This window comes from Ovis aries, chromosome 4 (assembly GCF_016772045.2).
Source record: "Ovis aries strain OAR_USU_Benz2616 breed Rambouillet chromosome 4, ARS-UI_Ramb_v3.0, whole genome shotgun sequence".
Taxonomy (NCBI): domain Eukaryota; kingdom Metazoa; phylum Chordata; class Mammalia; order Artiodactyla; family Bovidae; genus Ovis; species Ovis aries.
The window spans coordinates 62,634,007-62,646,072 of record NC_056057.1 but is presented as its reverse complement, the minus strand read 5'-3'; the positions used below and the strand labels follow the sequence as shown (position 1 = coordinate 62,646,072).

Below are 12,066 nucleotides of genomic sequence, written 5' to 3'. Positions count from 1 at the left end.
GAAGCTTTCCTCCAAGGAAATAGTGGGTAAACTCCGGAATCTAACCGTAGACTCACAGAAATGCCGTAGGCTGGGACTGGGGGTGTCACCCACTTCACTTCCCCAGGCAGTGATGCTGAGCCCTCCACTTATTTCCCATGCCTGCTGCCACCAAGATGCCCCCCTGCTGGCTTCTGGAGGCATATCTGTGCTCCTCAGAGCTCCCCACAGATTCTGAGCACAGGGGGTCTCCCCAGTGTGGGGAGCACAAGAAGCTTCTCCCCAGCCTGGCGAGCAGTGGCTCCTCTTGAGACTCTAGGCCCAGCCGCCTGAATACTAGCACTATAGTGCCACGGGGGGACTCCACGGAGACTCTTTCCCACCAAAAAATACATTTATAGATGCAGGAAGCAGGTAGTTAGCAGGGCACAGGAGGCTTAGGACAATTCTGCAACGCTTGGAGGAAGTGATTCTGGGTCATGCGCCAGCTGTGCCTAGATGCTCCCCCTTTGTTTGGTCACCACCAGGTGTCACATTTCATTGTAGCTTTTTCTATTTGGGGCTGACAAGAGAGGTTATAGGGCAGCAGCTCTTCTCTTCCTTTTCTCCTTCCTGTCCCAGCGACTTGCTCACTCCCTTTTCTGAAAATGTGCTAGGTTGGGGGAAAAGTGTCCAGAAAGGTTGCAGGGTCTCCCCTTCTATTCCATTCCAAAAATGAGGGCTGTAGTGCCCTTCTCTGGCACAGCTGTTGGGATATTAGGGGTTCTCTGTCTGTATCCATAGCTGTAGCTTTTCCCAGACCAGGGCAGTAGGCAGGAGAAAGTTTAATAGATATGCTCAGGGTGCACACAGTGTGGCTTTGTGGCAGCCCCAGGAAGTTTGGGCATATAGCTGTAGAACACTGGCTCTGAATTTCAGGAGCCTGCATGCATCTGCCTGGGTATCTCACTAATGCCAGCTCAACCTCAGATCCCAACTTAAAATCCCTTCCTCTGGGAAGCTGGCCCCACCCTGGGCAGATCAGGCTCCTTCCCAGCTCTGCACCTGTTGGGACAGTGGGCATCAGTCATAAAAGTCAGTTCTCCTCTGACTCTCTTTTGCTCTATAAGCCCCATATGCTCAGCCCCATTACTGTGTACTGGCCTCATAGAGCACCATCCCCCTTACTGGTCTCCCTGCCTTCCATCTCCTCATAACTTTCCAGCTCCAGAGTGACCTGGATCGTTAAGGCCTGCCTGTCATTCCTGTCGTTGCACACCTCCATTGCCTTCAGCAATGGAGTTTCCTAAAGTCAGGTTGGATAATCTTCAGAATTTACTCAGAGCAATTTTTTGGTGTGGATTCCAGAGCCCACTTAATACCTGTGAGATCTGACCTCCTTGGGTGGTTCCCCGGGAAATGGGGATTTGACAAGCTCTCCGGTGATGCTGGTGCAGGCAGCTGAGGACCACTGAGTAGGAGCCACCAGGTGGTCAGCAGTTACCTGTCCACATGCCTTCTTCATTTTGTGACCCTGCTTCACCCCCCTACATTCCACAGCCACATTCTACTGTCCCAATTTCCTTCCTCACCTGGAAACTCTTCAGTCAGTGCACACAAGTAGGTCAGGTAGCCTCTCCTCACTGAAGCTCTCTACTTGTGTGAAATTGAACTGCCCATCCTAGGGTTAACTTTTTGTTTGTTTCTCAAGATAAGCGATCATGGAGCTTCCCTGGCAGTCCAGTGGTTAAGATGCTGCACTTCCACTGCAGAAGCCATGGGTTCGATCCCTCGTTGGGGAACTAAGATCCCACATGCCACATGGCACAGCCAAAAAAAGAAAAAAAGATGAGCGATCATATCTTTGCCCTTCTAACATCTCACAGAACCTGACATGGAAGGAATAAAAAGAAGTTTTGAGTCGAATTTGCTATTTGAGGGTAGCCAGGATAAGAAGTACTTTGAGTCTGGCTTGAAGGACCTCGTGCATCCTTCATGCTCCTAGCCCACAGCCACCCTTCCTCATTTCAGAGGGAAATGTGGATATATGTGGAAATACATTGGTGTAGGAGATAAATTAATGTGACAGCAGAGTTAGGAAACACCTGAAGTTTCTTTTGGTGCCCGCCTGACCTCAGTATCACAGATCAGCAGGGCAGTGAGGGTCAAGCCTTCCCTTTGCATAGATTTGTTAGGAGTATTTATTGCTATATCCCCTATGATATGATCCCAGTTTTTTCTTTCTTCAGCTCCTCATTTGTCAGTGTTAATGAGGAGAGGGAGGAGAAGGCACAAGACAGTCTTGCCACACAATATTATTATCATTGCCAGCGGAAAAAAAAAAAAAAGGATTCCAAGACTTTTGCTACCCCAGTTTCCATCTCTTGTGTTTCTCATCATTGACTAAAGCCATTGTGAAAAGCAAAGGAGAAAAGGAAAGATATAAGCATCTGAATGCAGAGTTCCAAAAACTAGCAAGAAGAGATAAGAAAGCCTTCCTCTCGATCAATGCAAAGAAATAGAGAAAAACAATAGAATGGGAAAGACTAGAGATCTCTTCAAGAAAATTAGAGATAGCAAGGGAACATTTCATGCAAAGATGGGCTCAATGAAGGACAGAAATGGTATGGACCTAACAGAAGCAGAAGATATTGAGAAGAGGTGGCAAGAATATACAGAAGAACTGTACAAAAAAGATCTTCACGACCCAGATAATCATGATGGTGTGATCACTCACCTAGAGCCAGACATCCTGGAATGTGAAGTCAAGTAGGCCTTAGGAAGCATCACTACAAACAAAGCTAGTGGAGGTGATAGAATTCCAGTTGAGCTATTTCAAATCCAGAAAGATGATGCTGTGAAAATGCTGCACTCAATTTGCCAGCAAATTTGGAAAACTCAGCAGTGGCCACAGGACTGGAAAAGGTCAGTTTTCATTCCAATCCCAAAGAAAGGCAATGCCAAAGAATGCTCAAACTACCGCACAATTGCACTCATCTCACACACCAGTAAAGTAATGCTCAAAATTCTCCAAGCCAGGCTTCAGCAATACGTGAAGCATGAACTTCCAGATGTTCAAGCTGGATTTAGAAAAGGCAGAGGCACCAGAGATCAAATTGCCAACATCCATTGGATCATCAAAAAAGCAAGAGAGTTCCAGAAAGACATCTATTTCTGCTTTATTGACTATGTCAAAGCCTTTGACTGTGTGGATCACAATAAACTGTGGAAAACTCTGAAAGAGATGGGAATACAGACCACCTGACCTGCCTCTTGAGAAACCTATATGCAGATCAGGAAGCAACCGTTAGAACTGGACATGAAACAACAGTCTGGTTCCAAATAGGAAAAGGAGTACGTCAAGGCTGTATATTGTCACCCTGCTTATTTAACTTCTATGCAGAGTACATCATGAGAAACGCTGGGCTGGAAGAAGCACAAGCTGGAATCAAGATTGCCGGGAGAAATAGCAATAACCTCAGATATGCAGATGACACCACCCTTATGGCAGAAAGTGAAGAGGAACTAAAAAGCCTCTTGATGAAAGTGAAAGAGAGTGAAAAGGTTGGCTTAAAGGTCAACATTCAGAAAACGAAGATCATGGCATCTGGTCCCATCACTACATGGGAAATAGATGGGAAACAGTAGAAACAGTGTCAGACTTTATTTTTGGGGGCTCCAAAATCACTGCAGATGGTGACTGCAGCCATGAAATCAAAAGACGCTTACTCCTTGGAAGGAAAGTTATGACCAACCTAGATAACATATTAAAAAGCAGAGACATCACTTAGTCAACGAAGGTCCGTCTAGTCAAGTCTATGGTTTTTCCAGTAGTCATGTATGGATGTGAGAGTTGGACTCTAAAGAAAGCTGAGCACTGAAGAATTGATGCTTTTGAACTGTGATGTTGGAGAAGACTCTTGAGAGTCCCTTGGACTGCAAGGAGATCCAACCAGTCCATCCTAAAGGAGGTCAGTCCTGGGTGTTCGTTGGAAGGACTGATGTTGAAGCTGAAACTCCACTACTTTGGCCACCTGATGTGAAGAGCTGACTCATTTAAAAAGACCCTGGTGCTGGGAAAGATTGAGGGCAGGAGGAGAAGGGAACAACAGAGAATGAGATGGTTGGATGGCATCACTGACTCAGTGGACCTAAGTTTGGGTGAACTCCAGGAGTTGGTAATGGACAGGGAGGCCTGGCGTGCGAGCTGTGGTTCATGGGGTCACAAAGAGTTGGACACGACTGAGCGACTGAACTGAACTGATTGACAAAAATAAACAAGAAACATAATCTATAAAAATAGTAGCCTGGAGGGAATGGAAATTAAAATCTCTGATATGCTTCTAGAATTTATCTTACAAACAAACCTGTGCCCAGAGAGTAAAGTCCGGATAAGGTTGTATGTTGTCTGTGGCAGCAGGGCCTGGAAACAGCCTGTGTGTCTACTGTAGCACATGGGGGGCCAGCTACGCAAGGGGACACTCTGCAACTGTAACAGGAGAGAGAGGGCCCAGGTGGAAAGATCTCCCTTCAGGGGAAGGAGTAAGGTAGAGAATAGCATATATATTTGTGTGTAAGAAAGGGAGAAAAAAATAAGGCTGAGTATTCATATTTACTTGTAAATGCATTAAGAGAAGTTGAAAGTGAAAGTCTCAGTTATTTCCTATTCTTTGCGACCCCATGGAATTCTCTAGGCCAGAATACTGGAGTGGGTAGCCTTTCCCTTCTCCAGGGGATCTTTCCAACCCAGGGATCGAACCCAGGTCACCTGCATTGCAGGCGGATTCTTTACCAGCTGAGCCACAAGGGAAGCCTAAGGATACTGGTGTGGGTAGCCTATTCTTTCTCCAGTGGATCTTCCTGACCCAGGAATCGAATTGGGATCTCCTGCATTGCAGGCAGATTCCTTACCAACTGAGCTGTCAGGGAAGCCCCAAGAGAAGTTGGGTGAACACCAGAAATCCAATAAAATGTCATCTATGGTGGAGGGATGCCTGGGGGACGGGGTGGGAGCCAGATTTCTCAGTGTGTCTCTCCATAGCATTTTAATTTTTTGAACTGTGTGCATCACCTTCCAAAATGATATAGAAATAAAATAGCTGTAATATCATTTAGAATATGTTATATAAATGAACTGATTAGTCTTTTGTAATTACATTTGTCTCCTTATATCCATGGGTTCCACATCCATGGATTGAACCGACTTTGGATCAAAAATCTTTGGGCGGAAAATTACAAAAATATGAAATTTGAATATATTGTGTGCCAGCAGCTATTTACATAGCATTTGCATTCTATTAGGGGTTATAAATTATTATAATCTAGAGACGACTTTATAAAGGAAAATGTGCTTAGGTAATATGCACAGTATTCTATGCTAATTTATATAAGGAACTTGAGCATCCTTGAATTTTGGTATCTAAGGGCCTCCTGGAACCAGTTGCCGGCCCCCACCTCTGCCCCCTCCATGGATATCTAAAGATGATTGTAAAACCAAGCTGGTCTCAGCAGATTTTACCCTAAGTTCCCACCAAGCTTTCAGGGCAGGATTAGAACTCTTAAACCCCCAGCCTGGGGCTCCATCTGTGCCGTTGTACAACAGACACAGAGAGGCTCCTGTCCTTCTGCAGTTGGTTGCAGGACCAACATGCAGGGGCAGGCACTAAAACAGGCCCTTGAAGTTAAATCCAGCGTCTTGTACCTTCTTACCCTTTTAAAGGTTTGCTTCATGCCTCTAGGTGCTCTTTTGGGTGTCCACATCCAGTTAGTCTCTACTCTTTATATCATGTTGATCTCTCACCTCTTGCCTCTTCCTTCTTCAGTGGACAGTTTAGGTTACCATAGCAACCCTAAAGCTCCTGTGGGGGTGAGTCAGGGCTCCTATTTGGATGGAGTCAGGCAGTCCTCAGAGACGAGGCCCAGAAGGGTAGTAGTCCCTGTTTCTAAGCCCCGCTCCAGAGCCAGCTCACATGCCAGCTGACCGTGGGCTGTTCTGAGCATCTTAGGATGTGCAGATGGTATGCACATTCCGTCTTGTTCTCCACAGGCGCCAAAACCTGGCTTGCTTGGCGCAGGTTTTGTACTTGGCAAACACACAGTCTAGCTGTGTTCCTGGGAGAGAAAGAAGGTAACAGACCCAGTAAGCCTGGTCTCTTTTTGATAAAATCCAGTCACATCTACTTAGCAGGCCCACCTGACCGAGCGCCGCAGAATCGCCACTTCCCTATTGCGCTGTCCAGTTGTACAGTCGGCTCAGGTCCCAGGAAGCTGTCGCTGTGGGGATGTTGGCAGGACATCACCAATCACTGCTATGACTTCAGCCTGATGAAAGAACAGCTTTGCTCAGAATAACTTATGTTTTTGTTTGTTTTCCTCAAACTATGTGACTTCTTCTGCAATGGCATACCTTTCCGCTTTGGCTGCTCATAACACAGATTGGTATTCCAGTGTTGATAGTTGTATAGATCTCATGTCCTGGATGGTCTTTCCCTCTGGGCTCCTGTCCCCATTCCAGCCAGATTTTTCCTTGTGTTTTAAATTTATGCTATAATTTCTTACATATTCTCATAAGCCACCATTTATTCCATATGAAATGAGGTCAGATACAAGCACAGAAGCAAATTTTGTGTCTTAGGTTGTGTACCTGACCTGATTTAGTCTTTAAATTTTTCTTTAGGACAAGGGTGGCAAGCTTTTTCTGCAAAGGGTCAGGTAGTAAATACTTGAGCCAGTCACTCCCATTTTCTGCTGTAGCATGAGAGCAACCACAGGTAAATGAATGTGGTGATGGTCCAGTAAAGATTTAGGGAGAGTAACATTTGAATTCCATTTAACTTTCTGATGTTATAAAGTATTAATCATTTTAATATTTTTTAACAATTAAAGTCAAAACTATTCTGAGTTTATTGGCAGTACAGAAATGTTTTTCAGGCTGGATATGGCACCTGGGTTTACAGTTTGCTGATGCTTGTCCCAAACCACTGCTGTGTTTTGGTCACTTCTAAGAAAGGGGAGGGATTAAGTTCACTCAGCAGCCCCCAGACCATGTTTAACCCAGAATTCATCTTAGCTGAGTGACAGTGGCAGAGTCAAGAGTCAAGTCTACCCTGGAAATATCAAACCTGGGACTACGTGAGGACAGGAAAAAGCCCTGGAACCATAGCCCTTTGGTTCTTCCTTCCATTGAAAATTTTCAATCCCTTCGGTTTGAGGCATGAATGAGTCTATATGAAGTTCTCTCTCATAATCAGGCAGCTTTTAAAAATAGTAGTTTTATAAAATGAGTTACTAAAAAACTTTCACAACATATGTATAAGATATAGAGAATAAGTGATTCCAGGAAAACTCATATGCCTACCATTCAACTTAAGAAAGAGAACGCTGTTATTTTGAAGTTCCCTTTGTGCCCTACCCACACAGAAATCACTACTTGCTAGAAATTTCACCATTGTTCATCATTTCTTGGATTTTCTGGAGAGTTTTAACACATATGTTTGTATCCCTAAACAGACACATTGCTGAGCTCCATGTAAACGGAGTAACAGGCCGTGTATTTCTCTGCCCCTCTCTGTTTACTCAGTCTTGTGCCCCTATCATTTGTGCAGAAATGCATACCTGTGGTCTGTCCATTCCCCCACTGTGCACCCACTGTGTGGGTGGAGGGCACACCACAAATGACTTATCCGTTCTGCCACTGATGGACATTCAGGCTGTTTCCAGCTTGGGGTTATTGCAGCAGTACTGCTGCTGTGTCTCTTGGGGCATGTGAGCGAGAATTTCTCTCAGGAATAGGCTAGAGGAAGAATGGCCAGCTTTTGCTGTTTGACTGAAGAATTATTTCATTGATCACACCGTTACCAAGCAGCCCTGTGCCAGACATGATGTAACAATGGCAAGAGTGTGGATCCTCAGAGCCCTTGCCCTAACTCCCATGGGCTGTGGTCCATCATGCTGCTGCCCTAGAGAGGTGCTGCTCTCTCCAGCTGATGTAGGTCACAGGTAGGATACCAGCATCGCAAGTCAGGGATGGCTTCTGTCAGGGAAATAAAATCGTGCCTTTGTGACTGCTCATAGTTCATAAGCAGCCTTGATGTTTCACTTTGTGCCCTTTGTATTGATGGCGGTGTTTGTTTGGTGTGTCATTAAGCTTTGCAGGGATCATGTGTTCTATATCAAGTTTCTTTTAAGCTCCACAGACAACCTTTAACTTGGCACAGACGTGTATAACATAAATTAGAATATTCCTTTACCAGCTGGAACAAGTATAACTGACTGTTATAGATACTTGAAGCACATTTACCTTCACTTTTCCCTTTGAGGGATGTATTTATGTTGCTTGGTAGGTTGGTCCCTTCCTGGTGGATGTAGAAAACCAGCAGCATGGAATCCTAGCTCTGCATACCCCAGGGACCCAGAGGCCAAGTGGCTGAGACTTTTTAGCACCTGGACCTCACTCCAGCACCTCTCAGGGCCCTCCCCTTCTCCACCACTTCCCTTCTTTCTGTCTTTTGCCCTCCTCTTCCTCAAGTCTAGTCTCTTGTTTCCTTTGGGTTCACAGTGAAGGTTGATAACAGCCACTGGGGACAGCGCTCTGTGGCGTATTGGCTCTCTGACCCCCAGAAAGTGTATCCCAGGTGGGAACATCTGAAATTCCAATTGTGATTCCTAGGAGGAGAAGCAGCGCCTTCTCGCCTCTGGCACTGACTCTAGACCTTCAACCGGAATCCACTGGCTTCCAGAGAGGGTTCTATAGCCTTATTTAGAGATAACAAGGACATCCCTGGTGGCCCAGAGGTTAAGACTCCATGCTTCCAACGCAGGGGGTATGGGTTTCATTCCTGGTCGGGAAAGTTCCACATACCATGCTGGGGGGGAAAAAAAAAGACAACAAAGATGCGTTACCACATCCTCCTATTGAATTTTGAAATAGCAGCAGCCTACTGGAAGGACTCAATAATTATCTGTTTTCCCCTTTATGACTAAATTAAGATGTCTGCATTGATCTCAGGGAAGTAAAATGATTCAAGGTGAGCAATTAAAAGTAACTAAAGATAAAATAAAAATATAAAGTTGAAGATGTTCAATTAAAAAAAATAACTCCAGATAAATGTACAGATAAGGATGAATGGGTACGTACTTGTGTGGGTGGAAGTAAAAGCAAGGTCATTGTCATGGCTGGAGTAAATGCCAAATTTGGACTGATCAAAATTTAGTACACTAACCATTCTTTCAGTAGTCTTAGGAACTATTATTGGCAGGGTTAAATACTGAACATTTTAGCTGCAGTGTGTATTTCTATAACACAGTTAGCTCACATGCTATTATGATTATAAATATGGGAATGATGTCAGTATAATGTGGAAGTCAGTTGTTCCCAGAGTATTAATATTTTGCAGCAGTGCACAAATCCAGAAGAGCTCGGCAAGGTAATGAAGAACACAGAACCCATTCCCCTTGTTCTTGGTTCCTTTTGGCTGCGTGTTCTGATTTTGCATGGCTCCGTCTGAGCTGTCTGCATTTTGCCCTTGTCATTACAACTCAGCAGCCTCAGTTCCTCTGTGCCTCCTCTATAGTCAAGCCACCTCTACCTTTAAGAATTTTAAGTAGATTTTCCTTTTTAAAAAATTTTTTAAAATTGTGGTAAAATATACATAACATAAAATTTCCCACTTTGATCATTTTTAAGTATATTGGCATTAAGAACATTCATGTTGTTGTGCAGCTGTCCCCGCCGTGCCTCTCTAGAAGCTTTTTATCGGCCCAGATTGAAACTACAAGCTCGTCAAACACTAAGTCCTCATTCCCTTTTCTCCCCACCTCCTGGCAACGATTGTGATCCTTTCTGTCTCTGTGAATCTGACTAGTCTTACATACCTCATAAAAGTGGAATTATACAGTACCTGTCCTTTTGTGACTGGCTTGTTTGACTTAACATCATGTCCTTAAGGTTCGTTTGTATTGTAGCATCTGTCCAAATTTAGTTTCTTTTTATGACTGAGTAATATTCCTCTCTATGTATATACCACATTTTGTTTATCCATTAATCTGTCTGTAGACGCTTGGGTCATTTCCACCTTTTTGTACAAATATCTATCTGCTGCTCCCAATTCTCTACTTATTCATAATTTTACTTGTTTCTAACTGTGCTGCTAATTTTTAACTTGTTACTTGCTTTGTTAATTTTCTGGGTACAAATTTGCATCAGTCTTGAACGGTCTGTCTCTTTTTATTTTTGTCAGCCCTGTTATTTTTGCTACAGGATTTTTAGAACATGTATTTTTTTTGATAGTCAATATAGCAAAAAAAAAAAAAAAATTGGGCTTCCCAGGTGACTCTGGTAAAGAATCCGCCTGCCAATGCAGGAGACACAGGAGACATGGGTTCAATCCCTGGGTCAGAAAGATCCCCTTGAGAAGGAAATTGCAAACCACTCCAGTATTCTTGCTTGGGAAATCCCGTGGACTGAGGAGTCTGGTAGGCTATAGTCCATGGGGTCACAAAAAGTCAGGCATGAGTTAGCAACTAAGTATACGCGCACATAGGAAAAATGATTGTATTTGAGAATGAGGCTAGAAATGAGTAAGATGAGGCACTTCCTATTCTCCCCGCTATCTGTTAGTTATAATGATGTCATTTTATCAGTCTTCTCATGCCTCTGGCACCTGCCGGCACTGTGCTGGTGTCAGTCTGCATGGTGTGGTGATGGCTTTCGATTCCCACCACTCTGTTGAGAGGTAGGATGCCACAACCAGCGGCTTTTTGACTGCAACTGAGATAGGCTGGGTGACTGTCATCCAGGTCCTGCGAGAATGGAGGGTCCTGTGATCCCATGGGCCGTGTATCAGTTTGTTGTTCGGTCACTCAGTTGTATCCAATTCTTTGAGACCCCATGACCTGCAGCATGCCAGGCTTCCCTATCCTTCACCATCTCCCAGAGCTTGTCAGATTCATGTCTATCCAGTCGGTGATGCCATCCCACCATCTCATCCTCTGTCATCCCCTTCTCCTCCTGCCTTCAATCTTTGCAGCATCAGGGTCTTTTCCAGTGAGTTGGCTCTTTGCATCAGGTAGCCAAAGTATTGAAGCTTCAACATCAGTCCTTCCCGTGAATATTAAGGATTGATTTTCTTTAGGATTTACTGGCTTGACCTCCTTGCAGATCAATAATCAGCTTCAATTAAAAAAAAAATAAAAATTTCCGTCAGGACCTTGCCTTTGCTCAGATGAGTTTTCCAGTCAATAGTTGAAAGTTAATTCTGCATCCCTTTCTTCGTGTCCTGGTTCCTAGTCATCTGCTGAAATAAGTGGTTTACATTTAAAAAACTGAGCTCTGAAATGTGTAGATGGATGACTATTTATAGACATTTATTTTTAAATGTGTTTGGAAAACGAGTAGATGAATGCTTAAGAGGCCCATTAGTTACTTCTGATGTTTTACTATGAAAATGCCAAAGGTTACCAAGGATTTAAGTAATTTCATATTTAGAAATGCTTGACAGCAACTCATTATCCAGTATTGACTTCCACATTATAAAAGTGTCTGTTTAAAGCATGACAAATTGAGCATCGTGTAGTGGGTTTGATTTGACAGATGTCGGGCATCTTGAATAGTCTGATGTAGTGACCAGTGCCGTTGAGGCGTTCCTGCCCTGCACTGTGGCCTCTGCAGCAGGTAGTGGGTTTCTGACCATTCCCCTCACCCTGCCGCAGCACGTGAGGTTTCAGTGAACAGCACACTGTAGGGTCGTGGGGGGCGGGGGTGGGTACCTAGCCCAGTGCCTGGCACAGTGTGCTTCTCCAACCTACACCTGCCGATTCCTTAACCCAGTTTATAGATATTTCAAGATGAGTGGTAGTCTAAATTGTGAAGCCTGGAGAACGTTTATCTGGTTGAAAACTATGTTGTTGTTGTTTTAAATATCAAATCCTAGCAAAAATAAAATCCATGAACAGTTTTATTTAATCTTGAAATATTAAGACTGATGTTATTATTAAATGTGCAGATAAACTGAACTTCTTTATGTTATCAGCAGACGTTAATTTCCCTAAATCTTTTTGGAGTTATTTGGTTGTATTAACTTTTGGAGGTTAATGTGAAAATGTGAGAAT

At 44.0% G+C, this 12,066-nt stretch overlaps 1 protein-coding gene across 4 annotated transcripts in view; it reads left to right on the top strand.

The window, feature by feature from the left end:
• The window catches only part of EEPD1 (endonuclease/exonuclease/phosphatase family domain containing 1), a 164,733-nt gene that overhangs the window by 27,206 nt on the left and 125,461 nt on the right, over positions 1-12,066 (top strand). The window lies entirely within an intron of this gene.